The 21,316-nt window shown below is 40.2% G+C and overlaps 1 protein-coding gene across 1 annotated transcript in view; it reads right to left on the reverse strand.

Moving 5' to 3' along the window:
* NELL1 (neural EGFL like 1) overlaps nt 1–21,316 on the reverse strand; it is a gene marked incomplete at both ends in the record, with an annotated part of 833,612 nt that overhangs the window by 362,885 nt on the left and 449,411 nt on the right. The window lies entirely within an intron of this gene.

Genomic DNA, 21,316 nt, shown 5'->3' on the forward strand with positions numbered 1-21,316 from the left:
AGCATGTATGTGCCCAAGTCTGCTGTTTATCATTTTGGTCAATGATTTGCATGGACATCTATGTTACATTGATTGGATATATAAATGACTGATAACAGGTTAGTGAGGAGAAAAAAGTGTTAGGTAATAGAATTTAAATCCAAAAGGATCATAGCAAGCCAAGAAGATGTAGGTAAGTGTCACAAGATGTAGTTATATAGAGATAAATTTAAAAGTTTTCATTTCTGTCTTTAAAAAACAATTGCAGGTATAACACACACACAGACACACAGACACTGACACTCATTAAACAAAGTATTTAAGGGTTTTTTTTGTAAAAAGGATTTCATTTATTTTTTATTGGGTGGTGTTTGGTCTTTGTTGCTGCGTGCGGGCTTTCTCTAGTTGCAGCAAGTGGGGGGCTCCTCTTTCGGTGCGGTGCACGGGCTTCTCATTGCAGTGGCTTCTCTCATTGCAGAGCATGGGCTCTAGGTGTGCGGGCTTCAGTAGTTGTGGCACACTGGCTCAGTACTTGTGGCTCGCAGGCTCTAGAGCGCAGGCTCAATAGTTGTGGCGCAGAGGCCTAGTTGCTCCACGGCATGTGGGATCTTCCCGGACCAGGGCTTGAACCCATATCCCCTGCATTGGCAGGCACATTATTAACCACTGTGCCACCAGGGAAGTCCAAGGGATCTTATAAACATACATAAAGTAAATTTAAAAAGACAATATTATGGGGCTTCCCTGGTTGTGCAGTGGTTGAGAGTCCACCTGCCAATGCAGGGGATACGGGTTCGTGTCCCGGTCCGGGAAGATCCCACATGCCATGGAGCGGCTGGGCCCATGAGCCATGGCTGCTGAGCCTGCACGTCCGGAGCCTGTGCTCCACAACGGGAGAGGCCACAGCAGTGAGAGGCCTGCGTACCGCGAAAAAAAAAAAAAAAAAAAAGACAATATTATGGGAATTCCCTGGTGGTCCAGTAGTTAGGACTCCACATTTTCACTGCCGAGGGCACGGGTTCAATCCCTGGTCAGGGAACTAAGCTCCCACAAACCACGTGGCATGAATGAACAAACAAACAAACAAACAAACACACAAATAGACAATACTATATATTAGATAAATATGACTGAAACCAGATCAATTTGTTTGGAGAAAAAAATAGGATTTTTCTTTTGTTGCATAAAACTGTGACATGTAAGGGTGTGTCTGCCTTCAGTCCTAGCTGGATTTCAAATTATGTCCTTAAGGTGTTCTCGATCTCTCTGTCTGTCTTTGTGTGTGTGTATGTGTGTCTCTCTCATTTTTGCCACTGTTTCTAATTGCATATCAACCTAATTCTCATAGACAAATGATGTGGGAGAGTGCCATGGGGAAGGAAATATGGCCACCAGTGGTTCTAAGCCCACACCCTTGCAGTTATGAAGCAAAAGGACATGAAATTTTCCCAGCGTCTTCAACAGAGAAGACTTGGATTTATTCTAATTGACCTAGCTTGCATCAAATGCCCGCCCATGTGTCCAAGGGTCAGACTGGTCACATGACTACCTCTGTGTCAAAAAGTGACCAAGGAATTAAGATTGACTGTCCCGATGAGACCCAAATGGAGTAAGGGAGGGGTTCGCCAAAGATACTAGAATAAAGGAGATAGAAAAGACTTCAGGCAGAGTAAAACTTCAATTAACATAATGCATTACATAATAGAAAATTATAAACCAAATCTCATATTTTAATGTTAAAAGGAATATTGGCATCATAATAGCCAGATCAACAGTAATATCAGCAACAGGAATGCCTACAATACAGTCCTGCATAGTTATTATGTGTGAGCCAAAAGGTAGCTCTAAGCTTCCTAACAGTCAAATGAAAGGAAGAACCTAGACAGTTACAAGATACACAACATCCTAAAATAAGAACAAGCCATTCTTCAGAAAAATTAGGAATTTGGGATTAACATATACATACTACTATATCTAAAATATATAATGAACAAGGACCTACTGTATAGCACAGGGAACTATATACTTTGTAATAACCTATAATGGAACAGAATCTGAAAAAGAATGTACATATATCTGAATCATTCAGCTATACATGTATCTGAATACATATATCTGAATCTGTACACCTGAAACTAACACAACATTGTAAATCAACTATACTTCAATAAAAACAAATAAGTAAATATAATAAAATTAAATTTAAAAAAAGAACAAGTCATTCTTTCAAGGGTGCTTTAGAGCTTCTTCATTTTGATACGGAAACATGAGAAAAAATTCACTCTTAGATCTTCATAATAAAAATGGTGAGTTCTCGGTAAAGTACCTTAAGCAACATCCTTAACAATATCCCTACAACAACAACAACAACAAATTTCTCTCAGTTGTTCCCTATTACATCCTCCAATAAGGTAAAAGCCCAAACACCACTTGACAGAAGTGGTTTGTTTTTTTTTTCGTTGCTTGTTTGTTTTTTTGCGGTACGCGGGCCTCTCACTGCTGTGGCCGCTTGCGTTGCGGAGCACAGGCTCCGGACGCGCAGGCCCAGCGGCCATGGCTCATGAGCCCAGCCGCTCGGCGGCATGTGGGATCCCCCCCGGACCGGGGCACGAACCCGTGTCCCCTGCATCGGCAGGCGGACTCCCAACCACTGCGCCACCAGGGAGGCCCCAAAAGTGGTTTTATAAAGGGCAAACATAAGCACCAAGGTCCCAATAGACGTTGCTCCAATGAGTTGGCAAGGTTAAAAGGTATAATTTAGAGCACTGGGAATGATGGACTGAATATCATTCAGGCAATCCTGAGTTTTTGATAAGAATTATATAATAGTAGTATCAAGGTTTTATCTCTCATCAGAATTCAGAGAGCAGATATACTGCATCACCAATAGAAAACTGAATCATAAGCTCTGACAAACATGTGGGAAGAAGGCAGCAATAACGTCTTCCAGCAGGACTTAGGAGTTTAACCAATGCAAATGCCTGAACAACCACTTGACCTTGCAAAACCTTCCTCAGAAAACAATCCTCTGCCTGTTTCAATGAAAAGAAAGATGAGTCACTGAAAAATATGCATAATTTTACATGTTGATGGCCATGAGGTTTGACAGCAGCACTTGAGGAAAAATACTTAGGAGCTTTAATTGCCCACAGGTTCAACTAGAATCAGTAGCTCGGAGACTTCAGGTGGATTTAAGAGAATTACGGCATCTATCAATAAAACAAGGCAGGGAAAGGTTCCTCTCAATGGACAATGAATAATACTGTGGGTATAGCTGAGCACAGTTAAATAGACAAACTAGAACATGTTAATGGATGAGTCACTAGGATGGTAAAGAAAGTCACAACCTTGTTAGATAAGAAATGGATGAAAAAATTAGGGAAATCTAACTTTAAAGAAAACAAGACACAGGAAGGGAGAAGGAGGTGGCAGTTATATTCAACAGCTTGAAAGAATATCATATACAAATTGGACTCCAAGGAGTAGAACTAGCCTCAGCATATCTGGGTCAGATGATATATTTTAACTCAGTATAAAAAGGAAGAGCATTCTAATGGTCAGAGACATCCAAAGTTGGAATGAAATGCCTGAGGAGATAGTAAATTCAATGGCACCAGGATTATTAACACAGAGATTGGATGGCCTTTTGTCAGAAATGACCTTTTAATTTCCTTCCAGCGCAGAGATTTTTATGGCTTTAGGAACCTATTCATTTATTACTTTATAAACACTTATTAAACACCAATTGTGTTCTTAGACTTTTTTCTACATGCTAAGGATGTAGCATGGAATAAGAATGATATGACCTTTCTCTCCATAGAGTTTAAAATATAATGAGGAAATAGACAATAAATATTAAGTAAGCAAGTATGTGAGCTAGACCATTACAGATTTTGATGACTACTGTAAAGGAAATAAATAGGATGATGTAGAGTAACTAAGGTGGGGTGTGGGTGTGGGTAGAAGGTAGCATCTAGTCTATTCTAGGTATGAGGTCAAAAGAAGAGTATTTTAAGAGGATGATTTTAAGCTAGGATCTGAAGGAAAAGGAGCCAAAGTGTTGAGGGAAGCAACTTCCAGGCAGAGAGAATAGCTAGTGCAAATGCCCTGAAGCAAGAAAGAGCTCAATGTGACCAAGGAATAAAAAGAAAATCAACATAACTGGGTAATACTGAGCAAGGGAGAATACTGGTACCCCACAAGGTCAGAGGCAGGAAAGGATGCATAGTATCTTCAAGGGCAGCTGTAGTGAGTATTTGTCAAGTGCCAACCTTATGATCAAGCCATTCCCTCCTTTCTAACAATATCTTAAATTTTGTGTTCTTGGTATTTGGGAAGAAATCATATCATTGATTCACTGTGTCAAGCCTCTCTCAAAATTAGTCCTATGTCCAGACTTTTCAGTTGCTTGAGTCAATATGTTTCTTCCGTTGTTTAAGCCAGTTTGGTTTCCTACTACTCAATATAAAAAATCCCTAATTAATATACAATGTAAGGTACTTCAATTTTATCCTATGGACAAGAGAAGTTCTTGAAGACTTTTAAGCTTGAAACAGAAATAATTTCTTAACATTTTTGTTTTTTAAACTACTCTAAAAATTATTTTCTGTTAATAAGAGAATTCCAAATTCCACATTCAGTGGCCAACTAATATATTTATTCCTTCATCTGTAAATTTATTATTTGTTTTAGATGGCCATATCCTTCTCCCTTTCTTTTTCTTTCATTTTATCAAAAGTTTTGGCTTCAGCTCCTGGATGGATTAGGGTACTATTCATAGAAACAGGAAAGACTGGAGGAAAAAGATGTTTTGAGGGCAGAGAAAATTCAAGAGCTCACTTACAGACAAGATAAGTCTGAAATGCTTATTAGATACTTAGGCAGAACTGTCAACTTGGCTCTTGGATTTAGAAGATTAGATCCCAAGAGAGAGTTCAAGACTGGAGATATACATTTTGACATCATCAGCATATAAAAAAAGTATTTAAAGAACTTGGGGGACATCCATGGTGGTACAGTGGTTAAGAATCTGCCTGCCAGTGCAGGGGACACGGGTTCGATCCCTTGTCTGGGAAGATTCCACATGCCACTGAGCATCTAAGCCCCTGCACCACAACTACTGAGCCTGTCCTCTAGAGCCCACGAGCCACAACTACTGAGCCCGCATGCCTAGAACCCGTGCTCTGCAACAAGAGAAGCCATAGCAATGAGAAGCCCGTGCACCACAATGAAAGAGTAGCCCCCACTCACTGCAACCAGAGAAAGCCCACGCACAGCAACAAAGACCCAACACAGCCAAAAAGAAATAAATAAAAAATAAATAGATTTATTAAACAAAAGAAAAAAGAAAAAGAAGTTGGACTACACGAGATCACCAAGGCAATGAAATTCCTGCTATTAGTCTAAAGAATGGACATATCCCAGGCCATAGACCTCAGCAGTTTGGAATGAGAAACAGAAAACCACAGGCCTGCACATAGGCAACTAAAGTGAAGATCACTACAGGGGCAGATCACTACTGCCTCTGACAATAGCACCAATAATTAGCTGGAAAGTACAGTAATGCTTTCTGAAGTCAACCTTTGAAAGTTAGTAACAATTACTCGACACAAATAGTTAGTTAGACTTGCTTTATCTATAGGATGATATAAATCAAAAGAACATTTTTTATTGAGGTAGAGTTAATGTACAATATTATTTAAGTTTCAGGTATACAACATAGTGATTCACAATTTTTAAAGGTTAATTCTATTTATAGTTATTATAAAATACTGGCTATATTCCCCATGTTGTACAATATATCCTTGTAGCTTATTTATTTTGCACACAGTAGTTTTTACCTGTTAATCCCTCCTCCTATCTTGCCCCTGCGCCCTTCCTTCTGACCACTGGTAACCACTGTTCTCTATATCTGTGAGTCTGTTTATTCTGGTTTTATTCACTAGTTTATTGTATTTTTTAGATTCCACATATAAGTGATATCATACAGTATTTGTCTTTCTCTGATTTACTTCACTCAGCATAATATCCTCCAAGTCCATCCATGTTGTTGCAAATAGCAAAATTTCATTCTTTTTTATGACTGAGCAGTATTCGTGTGTGTGTGTGTGTGTGTGTGTGTGTGTGTGTACACCACATCCTCTTTATTCATTCATCTGTTGATGGACACTTAGGTCACTTTCAGACCTTGGCTATTTTAAATAATGCTGCTATGAACACTGGGATGCATGTATCTTTTCAAATTAGTGTTTCTGTGTTTTGAGTTTTTTGCATAAATACCCAGGAGTGGAATTGCTGGGTCATATGGTAGTCCTATTTTTAGTACTGGCTCAAAAACAGATACATAGATCAATGGAATAGAATAGAAAGCCCCAAAATAAATCCACACACTTATGGTCAAAATAACTTTGATGGTAACTTGTTTGAAATAATCAAGGCTCCATGAGAAGGAACGTCATTGACAAAATAATTGAGTTGAATAGAAATAAGAAGAAAATAAAAGATTTCCAGTGAAAAATGCTTGCTAAAAATGAAATCATGTAGAGAAGCACCAAGCAATAAGATGTAGGTATGATTCCACACCTATGATTCCATTTTCATCCTATTAAGTGGTTTTGTGATAGAAATAGTATAAAACTTTTTAAAATGAGGTACAAACTACAAGATTTTAGTTCTCCTTCCATCCTCTTGATGAGAATGCACCACAGCAGAAGATTCTGAATGCTCTGAAGAAGAACTGTATTTTCTTTGACCTTACTCTATTTTGTGTGAATTTTGTTTTATTTATAAAGCAGGTTCTTATTAGTTATCTATTTTATACATATCAGTGTATACATGTCAATCCCAATCTCCCAGTTCATCCCACCACCACCACAACCCCACCTCCCGCTTTTCCTCCTTAGTGTCCATACGTTTGTTGTCTACATCTGTGTCTCTATTTCTGCCTTGCAAACCAGTTCATCTGCACCATTTTTCTAGATTCCACATATATGCATTAACATACAATATTCGTTTTTCTCTTTCTGACTTACTTCACTCTGTATGACAGTCTCTAGGTCCATCCACATCTCTACAAATGACCCAATTTTGTTCCTTTTTAGGGTTGAGTAATATTTCATTGTATATATGTACCACATCTTCTTTATCCATTCATGTTGATGGGCATTTAGGTTGCTTCCATGACCTGGCTATTGTAAATAGAGCTGCAATGAACATTGGGGTGGGTGTGTCTTTTTGAATTATGGTTTTCTCTGGGTATATGCCCAGTAGTGGGATTGCTGGGTCATATGGTAATTCTATTTTTAGTTTTTTAAGGAACCTTCATACTGTTCTCCATAGTGACTCTATCAATTTACATTCCCACCAACAGTGCAAGAGGGTTTTCTCCACACCCTCTGCAGCATTTGTTGTTTGTAGATTTTCTGATGATAACCATTCTAACCGATGTGAGGTGATAACTCATTGTAGTTTTGATTTGCATTTCTCTAATGATTAGTGATGTTGAGCATTATTTCATGTGTTTGTTGGCAATCTGCATATCTTATTTGGAGAAATGTCTATTTAGGTCTTCTGCCCATTTTTTGATTGGGTTGTTTGTTTTTTTAATATGGAGCTGCATGAGCTGTTTATATATTTTGGAGATGAATCCTTTGTCCATTGATTCATTTACAAATATTTTTTCCCAAACTGAAGGTTGTCTTTTCATCTTGTTTATAGTTTCCTTTTCTGTGCAAAAGCTTTTAAGTTTCATTTGGTCCCATTTGTTTATCTTTGTTTTTATTTCCATTACTCTAGGAGGTGACTATTTTTAAAAGCCAAAATGACTAATGCATTTATATTGTAACATGGTTTCTTTCAGAAGTGGGACAAGTGGGGGCACTTTGGATGAGAGATAAAAAGTGTGGTATTAAGTGCATGCAGCATAACAGGCAAAAACAGGCCTTGGCCAATGCAGGTGACTTTTGCTAATCAGGTTGGTGGAGAAACAAATATTCCCAGTTATCTAGGTACCTGAATTGGGCATTCAAACCTCAGATTAACTTGTGGAGGCTGAGTAGTAATGTGTGTAGAATTCTGAGACTCACACAGTCATGCTAGTATTCAATTAGCTCTTTGACTTTAGCCACCTTGTTCTCTTAAATTCCACAAAGTATTTAAGCAACCCTGTTTCTCAGGCCTCTTATGAAGTACAGGCAGAGAAAATAATGAAAAAGTCCATAAATGAAAACTATTTACTATTTACATCAACTTGAAATCAGCCACTGTATTAGTCTGGTAAGACCGCCATAACAAAATACCACAGACTGCATGGCTTAAATAACAGAAACTTATTTTCTTACAGTCCTGGAGGCTGGAAGTCCAAGATCAAAGTACTTGCTAGTTTAGTCTCTCTGGAGGGCATCTCTCCTTGGCTTGCAGACAGCCACCTTCCATCTGCAACCTCCATGGCCTTTTCTCTTTGTACCAGCACTCCTGGTATCTCTTCCTTTTCTTATAAGAACACTAGTCCTATGAGATTAGGGTTCCATCATTACGACTTCATTTAACCTTAATTACCTCTTTAAAGGCCCCATCTCCAAACATAGTCACACTGAGGGTTAGGGCTTCAACCTATGAATTTCAGGGGTACACAATTCAGTCTATAACAGCCACCCAGTCCAAAATGTCTATCTTTTAAATAGTAGCTCACAAACTCATCCTCACTACCATTGATTTACTTTTGACCACCACTGTTCTCCATCCAGACAATCCCCAAAGTTTTAAAACAATCTGTCTCTAGATAGTCTTTTCTCCATCCATCCTCAGCAAGACTGTCAAAGACTCTGTTTTAAACTAAACTCTACAGGATGAGGTTGAAGCTCCAGGCACAGTGGGTAAGGCCCACTGTAACCTGAATCCTTCTGTCTTCCTCTCTTCTTTGCCGTCCACTCCTTTTTGACATTGGCATACCCCTTTGATACCAGCTGACTCGAAATTTCCCTTACATTTGCCACCTGACTCCTCTACTTGGACTACCTTTTCCCATCTCTCAGGTACCTGGTCTTCTTCAAAACTAGGAACCAATATCATTAGCTCAGTAAAGTCTCATTGTTCCCTAGGCAGGTTTAGTCTCTATCTCAGTACAATCTCTTTAAATCATACCAATTTCTATTATTGTACTCCTGCAGTATGAGGTGTCTCCCTTTCTAGACTATAAACATCTTGGGTACACAGTAGCTGTGATTTATGTTTTTCTGCATCTTTAAGTCTCAATGAAATTGCTGAATTGAATTATTTCAAACATACAATTATAGAGACAAAAAGTACATATTGCACCAATTCCTAAACTAGTGGCTACTGTCTACAATACTCGAAAGGTTGCAAATACATAAGCAGTCTTTGGCTCTGCCCTGTCTCTGCATAAGACTGCCCCCCAGCCCCGCCAATGATTCTGTGATGTCGAACAGGCTTGAGATCTTGAAGGTCAGGCTCTACCAACTTCATTTAGAAACTAATCCCAAGTAATGCATTCTTGGGGGCATAGCTTCATGCTTTTTTCCATATCCAGAATCTTAAAATATCCAGAATCTTAAAACCTGGCTGTATCTAGAAAAGATATATATACAAACACACTATACTACTCAAATACAACCCAACCAACCCATAAGACCCCACTGGAATATACTTACATCTTGAGGTATAATAATCTAGTCATCCCCACTAGATTCCCTGCCTCCTCATTTCTCTCACTTATTCTGAGAGGCATCTCACACCCAAACCCTGCTCCAGCCAGCCCCACCTCCTCTCCATCCAGCTCACACTAAAGCAGAAAAAGAAGACAAAACCAAATAAGAAAAAACTCTGACCTAATTGTGAGATAAAGATTCTCTTCCCAGAGGCAAGCCTGGAGAGAGACGTTTAACATTTTAGAGCCACACTGTCCAATATGCAGCCAAATGTGACTCTTCAAAATTGAGATGTGCTGCAAGTGTAAATTACAAATGGGATTTCAGACTTAGTGGGGAAGAATGAACATAAAATACCTTGCTAATAATTCTACATTAATTATATGTTGAAATTATAATATTTTGGATACAGTATATTAAGTAAAATGTAGTATTAAAATTGTTTGCACCTGGGTTGGAAAAAAATGCTACTAGCAATTATCAATGTGTGTGTCTGTGTCTATGTGTGGAGCATAGCAAGAGGCTAAAATCATAGCTAAAATAGCAAATCCATGAAAATTATACACGTTTAAATTGAATAAGTTATTTAAAATCAGTATGTTAGGATAAAAGGAACTTATTCCCAAAGAGACTACAGTAATACCTGCAGGGAAAAAAAGATGACCTTTCCATTTGTAGCAGAACTAAAACAGAGCATGAATCCGGTAATATATTCTTCAGAAATAGTAATGTATAAGTCTCCTTTGTTTCCATGAAAACACACTATTAGTCTAGTTTCTTTTGCCTTGAAATAAAATATCCATTGCACAAAACTTGCTAAAATATTCATAAATAAATTACTTGCCCGGAAAGCTCCATTTGTTTCCTTTAAACAAAAGAATAAGGAGACTTCAAATGTTATGATTACACCCACACACATATAAGTGCCAGTTGTGGAGTATCAGAAAAATACAAATTGCTAACGGATTCTAGAGTCTAGTGTAGCTAAGAAAACCCTGTGACCTTTTAACTACTATTCAGGAAGAAAAGGGCACATGATAAAATTAAAACATACCACACATTGAAAAGTGATTTAAAATAAAAACTCCTTCTCATTCTGAATAATTAACCTAGAGAACACCATGTCAGATGATATTTACAAATAGACATTTCAAACAACACCCAGGATCTAAAGAAATATTAGCTGAGAAATATGTCCTCAAACCATGAATAGAAAATAGTTCCCAGCTGAGGATGCTCAGTGTTTCCCACACGGCATAATACTGCAGTTTCTGATACTTCAAATTACCCCCTGAAGCTTTTACCTGTCCTCATTTAATAAGGGGAGGGTAGACTTCCATATGCATTCTTTGTATTCTTTGAAGATATAAATGTGCTTATACTTAATAAAATCCAAATGCAGTTTTCTTTGGAAAAAAAAGAATATCCTTGTTTTTTAGGTAACATACAAATTAACTAGCAGGACAAGAGGTGTCTGGGGAGACTGCTAAAACCATTAGGAATAATTGTGTTCTGGTTATTAGGTCTTGGGACCTGATCCCATCCTGAGAGTTGACCATGGAGCAGATGATCTGAGTGGGAAAACTGGACTCAGCAGGTGGCTCAAGTAGGAGGGATACGGATGCTGTTACAAGCAATGGGAGAACAAATGGCGGTGTGCTGAACTTTTCTGCTTAACTGTCCAGCAACTAAAATTTTAGCAATTATCTAAAGATTGGTTGGAGGCAGAGTCCCACCTAGCATGATAGATGCCAAAGAGGATGGGTGATTCCCCTCCCCACACCTGGATAACTAGAGCACGGAGGTGTGACTTCAGCAGAGACAATTAGATGCCCTCTCTCAGGGCCTTTGGCTCTTGGGAAGTGAATCAAAGGCTTTGGCTAATTAGACTTATATACGGCAGTAGGACTTTAGATTTGAGACTTCAGTGGCATGATGATGAGTGTCCAGGGTTGGAAAAACCAGATACACAGTTGCAAGTGTTCAAGTGCAATAGCACCATCCAGGGCATTTTAATCAGTCCATTCCTAAAGCAAGATCGTGGATGTGCATTTACTCCCTCGGTTTACATCTCCCATCTACCTACTTTCAGATCTTTCCAAAACATTTATTTTTTGCGTAAATTAATCACAGTCAAGCCTACTAAGTTAACACCAATGGAAAACTGAGAAGGATGTATAATGTTCCGTCTAAGTAGGTGGCTTCAGGGAAGACGGTCTATGAACAAAGGGGTTCACACCCTAAGGACTTAGAGTGACTGATACAGATAACTCAGGGGATCAGTTCTAGAGGATCCAGAGTAATGGATAAGTTATTGAGATGAGGATGGGCAGAGAAACTAGAATCCAGCTTTAATAATGCTGGGAGAGAGCCAGGATCGAACCGAGGCCTGAGATCAAAACCAGACCAGAAGCATTCTGAATGCTATGTTGAGTACAAAAAAGCATACCAATCATTATATGACCTTGGACAAGGCAAGTAACCTCTCAATTCCTCCATTTCTGTCAATAATGTTACTACCATATGTCCAAATTGAGAACACACAGGATGCTTGGTTTCTGAACAACATGGAAACATGAAAACACAAATCTTTCTGGAAGAATAAAAAACACATCTTGGTAAAAAGGTAAGATTTTTTTTTACTGTTTAATAAATAAATCTGAATTTAATAACCACATCTAAACCAAAAACTGCCTGCCCACACAATCCCATCATACTCATTAGGAAGTCTGAATGAAATACAGATATGATATGAAGACTGAAAAAATATTTTCCAAATACAGACAAAAACTATGTCATAGTAGAATATGTTCACTTACTATAAAGATGAATTCATCTACTATGAGGACTCTAAGACATCCCATGAGACTAAGAAACAAGGTAAAAATATGGAATGTCAAGGTGGCAGAATCATATCTAGTATTCAAGTGATTAGGCATTTATAGAACATATAGTTGGAAAATAATAACAGGCAAAACTCATAGAGGATGGCCAGGTACTGCTTTAAGTACTAATTTAATCCTCACACCTCACTGAATCCTTATTTAATCCTTACAACTATACTATGTTGTAGGACTACTGTTATACTCATTTTAAAAGTTAGGAAACTGAGGCACAGAGAGGTTACAGTAATTGTCCAAGGACATAAAGCTAGTAAGGGGTTGCAGGTAGGGTTTGTATCTCAGCAGCCTAATTCCAGAGATGATGCTCTAAACTACTGTATCATATTGCTCCTCAAAGAAGAAAAAATGTTATCAAAGAGCAAGGACATCAGAAACTCGAATTCAAAATTGAACAACCAACATATATAATCAATTTAAGATTGCAGTTTTCGGGGCTTCCCTGGTGGCGCAGTGGTTGGGAGTCCGCCTGCCGATGCAGGGGACACGGGTTCGTGCCCCGGTCCGGGCAGATCCCATATGCCGCGGAGCGGCTGGGCCCGTGAGCCATGGCTGCTGAGCCTGCGCGTCCGGAACCTGTGCTCTGCAACGGGAGAGGCCACAACAGTGAGAGGCCCGTGTACCGCAAAAAAAAAAAAAAAAAAAAAAAAGAGAGAGAAGATTGCAGTTTTCATTTGAGCCAGAGACAAGTTGGTTTGTCATGTCTCGGCAAGAACCACTGTACCAAAAAGTATAAATACAAATGCATGTCCTGTGTCAATCGCCAGTGTGTCATTCTCAAAATGCAAAGAAGTTGATGATAAACACTTTAATTTATTCAACAAATATCAAATGCTTGCATTCATACACAATGCTTATTGTAATATGCTTGTACAATTTTCCACTACAAAAAGATATATCTAATACTACATGGTCTATTTATGTGAAGAGGAAAATGAAATACTGTAGAGATATTTAGATGGAATGAGTCAGCAAGGACAAGCATAGTAGCAGTCAAAGGCAAATATTTTAGAGAGGTTGGGATTTTTAATTTTTTTTTAATTTGGTGTGTATTAAAGGCTACCCCAGTGATTTTACCCCAACTCTTGGCATTATCCTAAGTGATTTCAATGTCCATGTGGGTGACCAGTGACCACTCTATTTTCAAAGCTTTAGATTTCTTCAAACTTCTACCTCCTTTCCACTTCAGTGTCTCCCTCTCATAATCACCTCTTGGGTTATCCAGTGACCTTGAAGTGATCCATATCAGGAATCTTAAACTCTTAACACCCTGATCCCTAACCATAACTTCCTCTCCTTCCAGATCTCCAACTTCCCTACTCTTAATACACCTGCTCTTTAAACTATGAACCCTGGTGCTACCCCTATTTTCCCTTGTTTTCTGATATTTATCCTAGGGAAGTTCCATAGTCCATCACTTAAACTCCTGTCTCTCCCACTAACACACTCCCGTATCCCCAGCCAATGCTCAGCCCTACAGTCAGACTTCTGTCCCTGAAAGACAGCTGAGCATGGCTGAAGAAAGATCACGTCCTCAGATGGGCTTTGCTGAAAATTTCTTCTTTCCAATTCCATGTGGATCTTCAACACTTCAAATTAATTTTTTAACTTCCTTCTGGGACACTCCCTTCCCCACATCTTCAGTCACTTCCTCACTCTCTTTAAATCTTCACCCTCTTTTAAACTCAGCAGATGCCCTCAGTTCCAATGTGCCCCATTAATTTGTGATCAGGAGCAGTCAACTCCCTCAGTCTCCTGCCCTATGTCCCAAATATGAACTTCCATGTCTCGGGAATACCCATAATTCCTCCTTCCCTACTGACTCCCAGGGTGAAGAATCCTGTTCTATTCAACACTGCTCTCTCTATGCGGGCTTGTTCATCTATGTGCTATTCAAGTATGTCCTCTCTCTTCAGCCTCTGGATTGTTACCGAAAACTTGCTTTCATCTAAAGGTATGCTCAAGTCTCTCCCCATCTCATCAACCTCAGCCTCTCCTCCCTTATCCCACAGCATAGCCCTCTCTTGCTACCATCCATTTTCTCATGACCTTCCACCAAAGCTCTTTGACAGATTGATTTACACTCACTGTCTTCACTTCCTGATCACTCATTCACCTTTTAATATATAGCCCTCTGGCTTCTGCCCCTGTCCCCGGCACTTCCTGGCAAGGGTCACAATGCACTCCTACATATTAACTCAAGGGACAATTTACAACAATGTTATTTGACCTCTCAGTTTCCTGTTCTCTCCTTAAAACTCCTACCTCCTTCATTTCAAGGACAACACGTTCCTGGTGTTTCTCCTTCCTCTTAACTACTTCTCAGTTTTCTTAGCTATGTTCTCCTCTTTCTTAAGTTCCTAAAATGCTGATTTTCCTAGAGTTCTGTTCTGTGTTCTCTCCAAAGGTAAGTTCATGTATTGACACATTTTAAAATGCCACCCTTGTCTTGACAACACTCCGCAAAACTCTCCATGTCCAGTGATTTAGAGTTCCAGACAATCCACTTACCCAGCCCCTAGTCATTTCCATAAGGGTTTCTGAAATTCCCTTCATCCGGCCTGTCCAAATTGAATAAATGATCTCCACCACGCCCATTCCCAAACTCTCATTTTCCCAGATGCCTTTCTCTGCTAGTAGCACCATCATCCACCCAGTCCCCTGAGTCAGAACCTGAACATCATTCTCTGCTGACTTTTCACTCACACACTCCCAAATCTCAACAATCTCCTGGAACTGCCACTTGTATCTTAGGCTAAATCTGCACTCTCAAACCTCATTGCCTTAATTCAGGCCACTTCCTCTTACTTGAAATAACGCAAGAGACTTTCATATGAGTTTTCTGCCCCTAACCTCACCCACAAGACACCCACAGACCAATTGCTTACAACCCAGACCTATAAATACTACACCTTACAGTACAAGGTTCTTTATAACATGGCCTGTGTTAACTTTCATCATCTACCCTCCTCACCTCCTTCTCTCACATTTTATGCACTAACACATTTCCCAAACATAATTCTTAAAGATGGCCATTTCAAATTTTGTCTCCACTGCTTGAAACACCTTCTCGCATGTCCTATAACTGTGTGGTTTATTTCTTGTCATCCTACAAAATCCTCCCCTCCAGGAAGTTTACATATTCTCCTCCCTCCAGGAAGCCTTTCTTCAGTTCCTTCTCTCCCTCTGCATTAATCTCCCCCTCCTCTTGACTACTTAAGAAACGTATATATTATTTTTTTATTGAAGTATAGTTGATGTACAGTATTATATGTCACAGGTGTACAATATAATGATTCACAAATTTTAAAGGTTATACTCCATTTATAGTTAGTATAAAAATTGGCAATATTCCCCACGTTGTACAATATATCCTTGTAGCTTTTTTTTTTTTTTTTGCGGTACGCAGGCCTCTCACTATTGTGGCCTCTCCCGTTGCGGAGCACAGGCTCCGGATGCGCAGGCCCAGCAGCCATGGCTCACGGGCCCAGCCGCTCCGCGGCATGTGGGATCTTCCCGGACAGGGGCACGAACCCGTGTCCCCTGCATTGGCAGGCGGGCTCTCAACCACTGCGCCACCAGGGAAGCCCATTGTAGCTTATTTTATACCTTAGTTTGTACCTCTTAATCCCCCCCATTTTGCCCCTCCCCCCTTCCTCTCTCCCCACTGGTAACCACTAGTTTGTTCTCTATACCTGTGAGTCTGTTTCTTTTTGTTGTAGTCATTAGTTTGCTGTATTTTTAATAGATTCCACACATAATTGATATCATACTCTCCTCAGCCATAAAAAGAATGAAATCTTGCCATTTACAGCACCATTGATGGACTTGGAGGGGGTTATGCTAAGTGAAATAAGTCAGATAGAGGAAAACAAATACTGTAAGAAATGTGTATATCTTTATAATTTTGCCCTGATCTCCTTAAAAGAATATCTATAGTTTTACATGTATGCCTCACCCACTGGACATGTGTTCCTTAAGGGAAGAAACTGTGGCTTATTTATCTCTGTATCCTCAAAACTTAGCATAAACTCTGGCAGATAATAATCAGTCACGAAATGCTGGATGGATTGAATTGAATTGGATTTCACAGTTCAGTTTTGCTTTTAAAAGTTGGCTGCAAAGATAGATTTCCCCGGCCATGTCAAGTCCTGGACCAATCATCTTTCTACCCAGATTCAATGTTACCATTCCCCAGGGTGAGAAAATATTCTCTGCAATGCATGCATTATTTTTGATCACTGATGATTTCAGCTGATCTAGAAACAGGGTCTTGAAAATAATCCATTCCCCCTCCCCTGGTCAGGAGAGGTAACAGTTCACTCAGTGGTCTTTAAAGAAGACTAACATTTTACCCACATGAGGGCTCAGATCAATCAAACCTTTCAGCATAAGCCGCAGAGCCATATGGCTTATTACTCAGGCAATCTAATCCTATTTTCACAGCTCTTTTCATCTTGTCCACTAAATGGGAAGATAGAAGAGCCATGAGTTTTGTCACACTTGAACACTTTAATGCTGCCCCTAGCATGGTTCTCAATCCTAGTAAAAAAAAAGACTTGATAAATCAATGGCTGCCTCTGGGGTTTGAAAGTAGGATTTCTATGGGGTAAAAATGCTTTCTCAGCTTCTAAAGAGAAATAGCACAGTGTGCTAACGTAGAGACTTTGGAGTCAGGTAATTGTAGATCCGCCTCCTATTAGTGGAATAACCTTGGGCAATTGACATCAATCTCTGAGCTTCAATTTGCCTCACCGGTAAAATAAGGATAACACTACCTCACTGACTTATTATTTATAATTATGATAAATAAGGTGATAAAATGTATTAAATTGTTTTGCAGGGTACCAGGCATGTTCTAGGCCTTAAATAGGTGATATTTCCTTTCTTTTCCCTTAGTTCCAGATCCCAAAAGCCCTATTTAAGATGAACTACATGGGCTTCCCCGGTGGCGCAGTGGTTGAGAGTCCGCCTGCCGATGCAGGGGACACAGGTTCGTGCCCCGGTCCGGGAAGATCCCACGTGCCGTGGAGCGGCTGGGCCCGTGACCCATGGCCGCTGAGCCGGTGCGTCCAGAGCCTGTGCTCCCCAACGGGAGAGGCCACAGCCGTGAGAAGCCCGCGTATCGCAAAAAAAAAAAAAAAAAAAAAAAAAAAAAAGATGAACTACATGAGGACAGAAAGACTGTGTCTGTCTTGTTCACTGCTGTATCCCAAGTACCTAGTATGTATGCCCGGTATATCACAAGTGCTCAATAACTATTTAATGAAATGTATATACGTACAAGTCTGTTCTACCCACTCCCACCAAAACAAATCTTAGGTTATTCCCAGCTACATTGACACAATAATGCTCGCTCGCTTGCTCTCTCTCTCTCTCTCTCTCTCTCCCTCCCTCTCCCTCTCCCTCTCTCCCTCACACAGACACACAGACACACAACAGACAACACACACATCATTAACAATTCAGACCCAAAGCCCCAAACCGAGCTTCTCATTTTTGAGAGCTTGTCTGTAGACCTCAGATGGGTTTAATGAATGGTTCATCTGGCTAAATCAAAAATGACTATTTAACACACTAGCAATTTTATGATTTGTAAAATATCTGATAAAAATACAATTGTATTTTAAATGTCTGGACTAAAATTCATCTTCTCTAAGAAGGTTACGGGGAACATAAAAAGTCCCAACCGTCTATGTGCCGTCTGCAGCAACAGGAAGGAGGCATCTCATGAATTTCAGAAAAATAATTTAGAAAGGTCATTCTGAGGTTCTAAGAGGTGACATAAATGACAATTACAGAAAACAAATCTGAACCAAGATCAGACTTTTCTGTGAGAAAGTCTATGTAAATGCAGAAAGACACAGAAGCGGTTGAGGCCAAATCACAAAAACCACTCAGGATATAATTAAGTAAAAGCCCAAGGGAACAGACAGTTTTAAAAAAAGAACACAAAGATATGAAGTATCCTGTGCCTGAAATATTTTATTCTCATGCTCATTCCTGGAAGGAAAAAAAAAAGCCCTATAATTTCTTGTTTGCATATTTTTGTTTAATTAAAAAGAAATTCATTTGAGAGAATTCTCATTTTAAGGACCATCTTCACAATTGTCAATTGCACAGATAAAAGTTTGAGACTTCATAAAATGAAAATGCTAATAACATTACATCTAAGAGTCCACAGAATTTTAGTGGCTGATCAAGGTCAATATTATCACAAGCCCCACTTTTGTCCTTTCCCTCCTCCAACCCCCAAGCTGCCCAGGACCTTTCTGACAAGAAGACAAATGCATACTGAGTTTTTCACAAACATATTTGAAACGATGTCTCTCAGCCAAAATTACAGGCAGCTTTGCTGGTTCGACATTTAGCATGCACTTCGTTTTGAGCAGTGGGGTTGGAACGTTAATCACTGTCAAGCGAAAACATACCACCTGTCAAATGGCTACACTGGGAGCAATAGGCAGAGATGAAGGTTGATAAGCAGAGAACTGGGATCAGGAAATAGATTAAAAGTATAAATTCTCTCAATCACACTGATGCTACCATTGCTAGACAACAAATGCTTTGTGCAAACAAAAACCTATCAGCCCCCCTCCCCTGCCAAACTTCCTTTGCTAGAAAACATACAGAACTGTGACAAAGTACAGCAGGGCATTAGAAATAGATCCGCCCGCATTCTTCAGGAGTGGTCTAAACACTCTGATACCCCAAGCACATTAAATCAAGTGCTTCACCTTCAGGGAGCACTGGTGTCCATACCTACTTCTATGACGTCAACCAATCTGAAGGTCAAGATCAGGAAGAGACAACAGACCTCTACTTATTTAGAACAAAGAAATCAGCCAGGTCTAACAAATGTAGGAAGATGTTTCAATAAAGTGAGACTTACAGACACACCTACCTCTGTATAGCACTTTAACTCAGAACAGATGTTTGAGGATATTAACTCATTTGATTTTTGCCATAACACTATTTGTAATAGTTATTCCCATTTAACTGATACAGAAAGTAGGACTCAGAAAGGTTAAGGAAATTCACCAAAACTTCATCTCCATCATATAACTTTTAGTGAGAGCTTACTCTGTGCTAGGCACCATGCTAAAGGAATTTTATATGCATTATGTCACTTAATCCTTAAAGCAAGCATATGAGGCAGAGATACTATGGACAGTCCACATTCCAGATGTGGAAATTGAGACTAAGAGAGGCAAAGAATTTAACCAATGTCACCACATGGGATGGAAGATCCACTTGAAATTCACACGTCACATGCGCCATCAACACACAGCATGAAAATAGAATCACACACACATCACTCACACCATACATCCACAACACACACATCACACCACATGTACCAGGTACACTCCATCGACATGTACCATACACACACCCTCCATATTACACACACACACACACATCCCACACAGAGCATACAAATGCAACATAAACACACATACACACCACACACACACTGTTCATGCCACACAACCCATATACCACACACACACACCACATACGCCTTATACATGTACTGCATACACATCCTCACACCATATACATATATGTGCATGAACTTACGCCACTCATACCACACACACACCTGTTTTCAGGTTGCTATCAAAGCCCCTGGGATGCTACCTACACTCTACTTTCTGGGGAGCAGGTGTTCAGAACTTGGTAAAGGACCCTGGCTCTCAAGTCAAAGACAGGGAGAAACGTCTTAGGAAAAAGAAACAAAGAAATAACAACAAACAAAGCAGAATGTTTATCACTCTAGACCATAGGTCCACAGCCTGACTGTGTGGCCAAGGCCATGTGGTGTTCCACCTGGGGGCTCTGGGAAAAATACCTAAGTCCAAGTCTCACCCTAGACCAATTCAATTGGAAATGTTTGGGTGAGAGGGTGGAGTTCTGAGCCACAGCATTCGAAAACACACCCACTTCAGATGATTCAAATATGTAGCCAAGGTGGAAAAGGACGTCTTCCGCTCATCCAAGGGTACTTGCATCTCAGCATCCTACTGCCCAGGCCACAAGGGAGGCCCATCCTAATCAGTGTGGCAAAGGCAACAGCTGGGGCTTACCCACCCCCACTGCCTCCCTGCTACCTTCCCCTCTCCCAGCCCCTCAGCAACTGGGGGAGATTGCTGAGAACAGGGGCAAGGGACCCTCTGAGTGGCAGCTTTCCAGCTTTCCAGCCTAAAGCCTTAAAACTGAACCAAAACACAAAACAGGAAGCTGTGACAGTCACCAGGTCAGAGTCTGCAGCCCCCTCTGCTCCCACGCCAGTCTGGGAAGCCCCTTTCTTGGCTGCGTTTTGGGTAAGAGTTGCTGTATGCTTGACAACTGTGCAGCCATGGCTTGATGAGAGCAAGGCATGGCCAGCCCGCGATAGCATGTGGACCACCCATTTCTGCTGACCACCAGCTTTCCTGCTTTTGGTTCAGAGGGGTCCTGCAACCTGTCTCCAACCTGAGCACCCACTGCTGGGCCTCACTATGCTCCAGAGAAACTCATTACCACAGCCACAGTGCCTTTGCAACTGCCCTGCCCTCTGCCTGAAATACTCTCCTCTCACGTCTTTACATGGCTGGTTCTTTCCAGTTCCTCAGCTCAAAGCGACCTCCTCTGAGAGCCCTTCCCTGACCACCCCATCTAACATGTCTCTTCCCCCAACCCTAGTCACTGGCCAGCTTTACCCTATTTTGTTTTCTTCATTGCACGTATCACTAGCCGGTATTTTTTAACTTAATGTTGTCGTTAGCC

Source organism: Mesoplodon bidens, assembly GCF_964165515.1.
Source record: "Mesoplodon bidens genome assembly, chromosome: 7".
Taxonomy (NCBI): Eukaryota; Metazoa; Chordata; class Mammalia; order Artiodactyla; family Ziphiidae; genus Mesoplodon; species Mesoplodon bidens.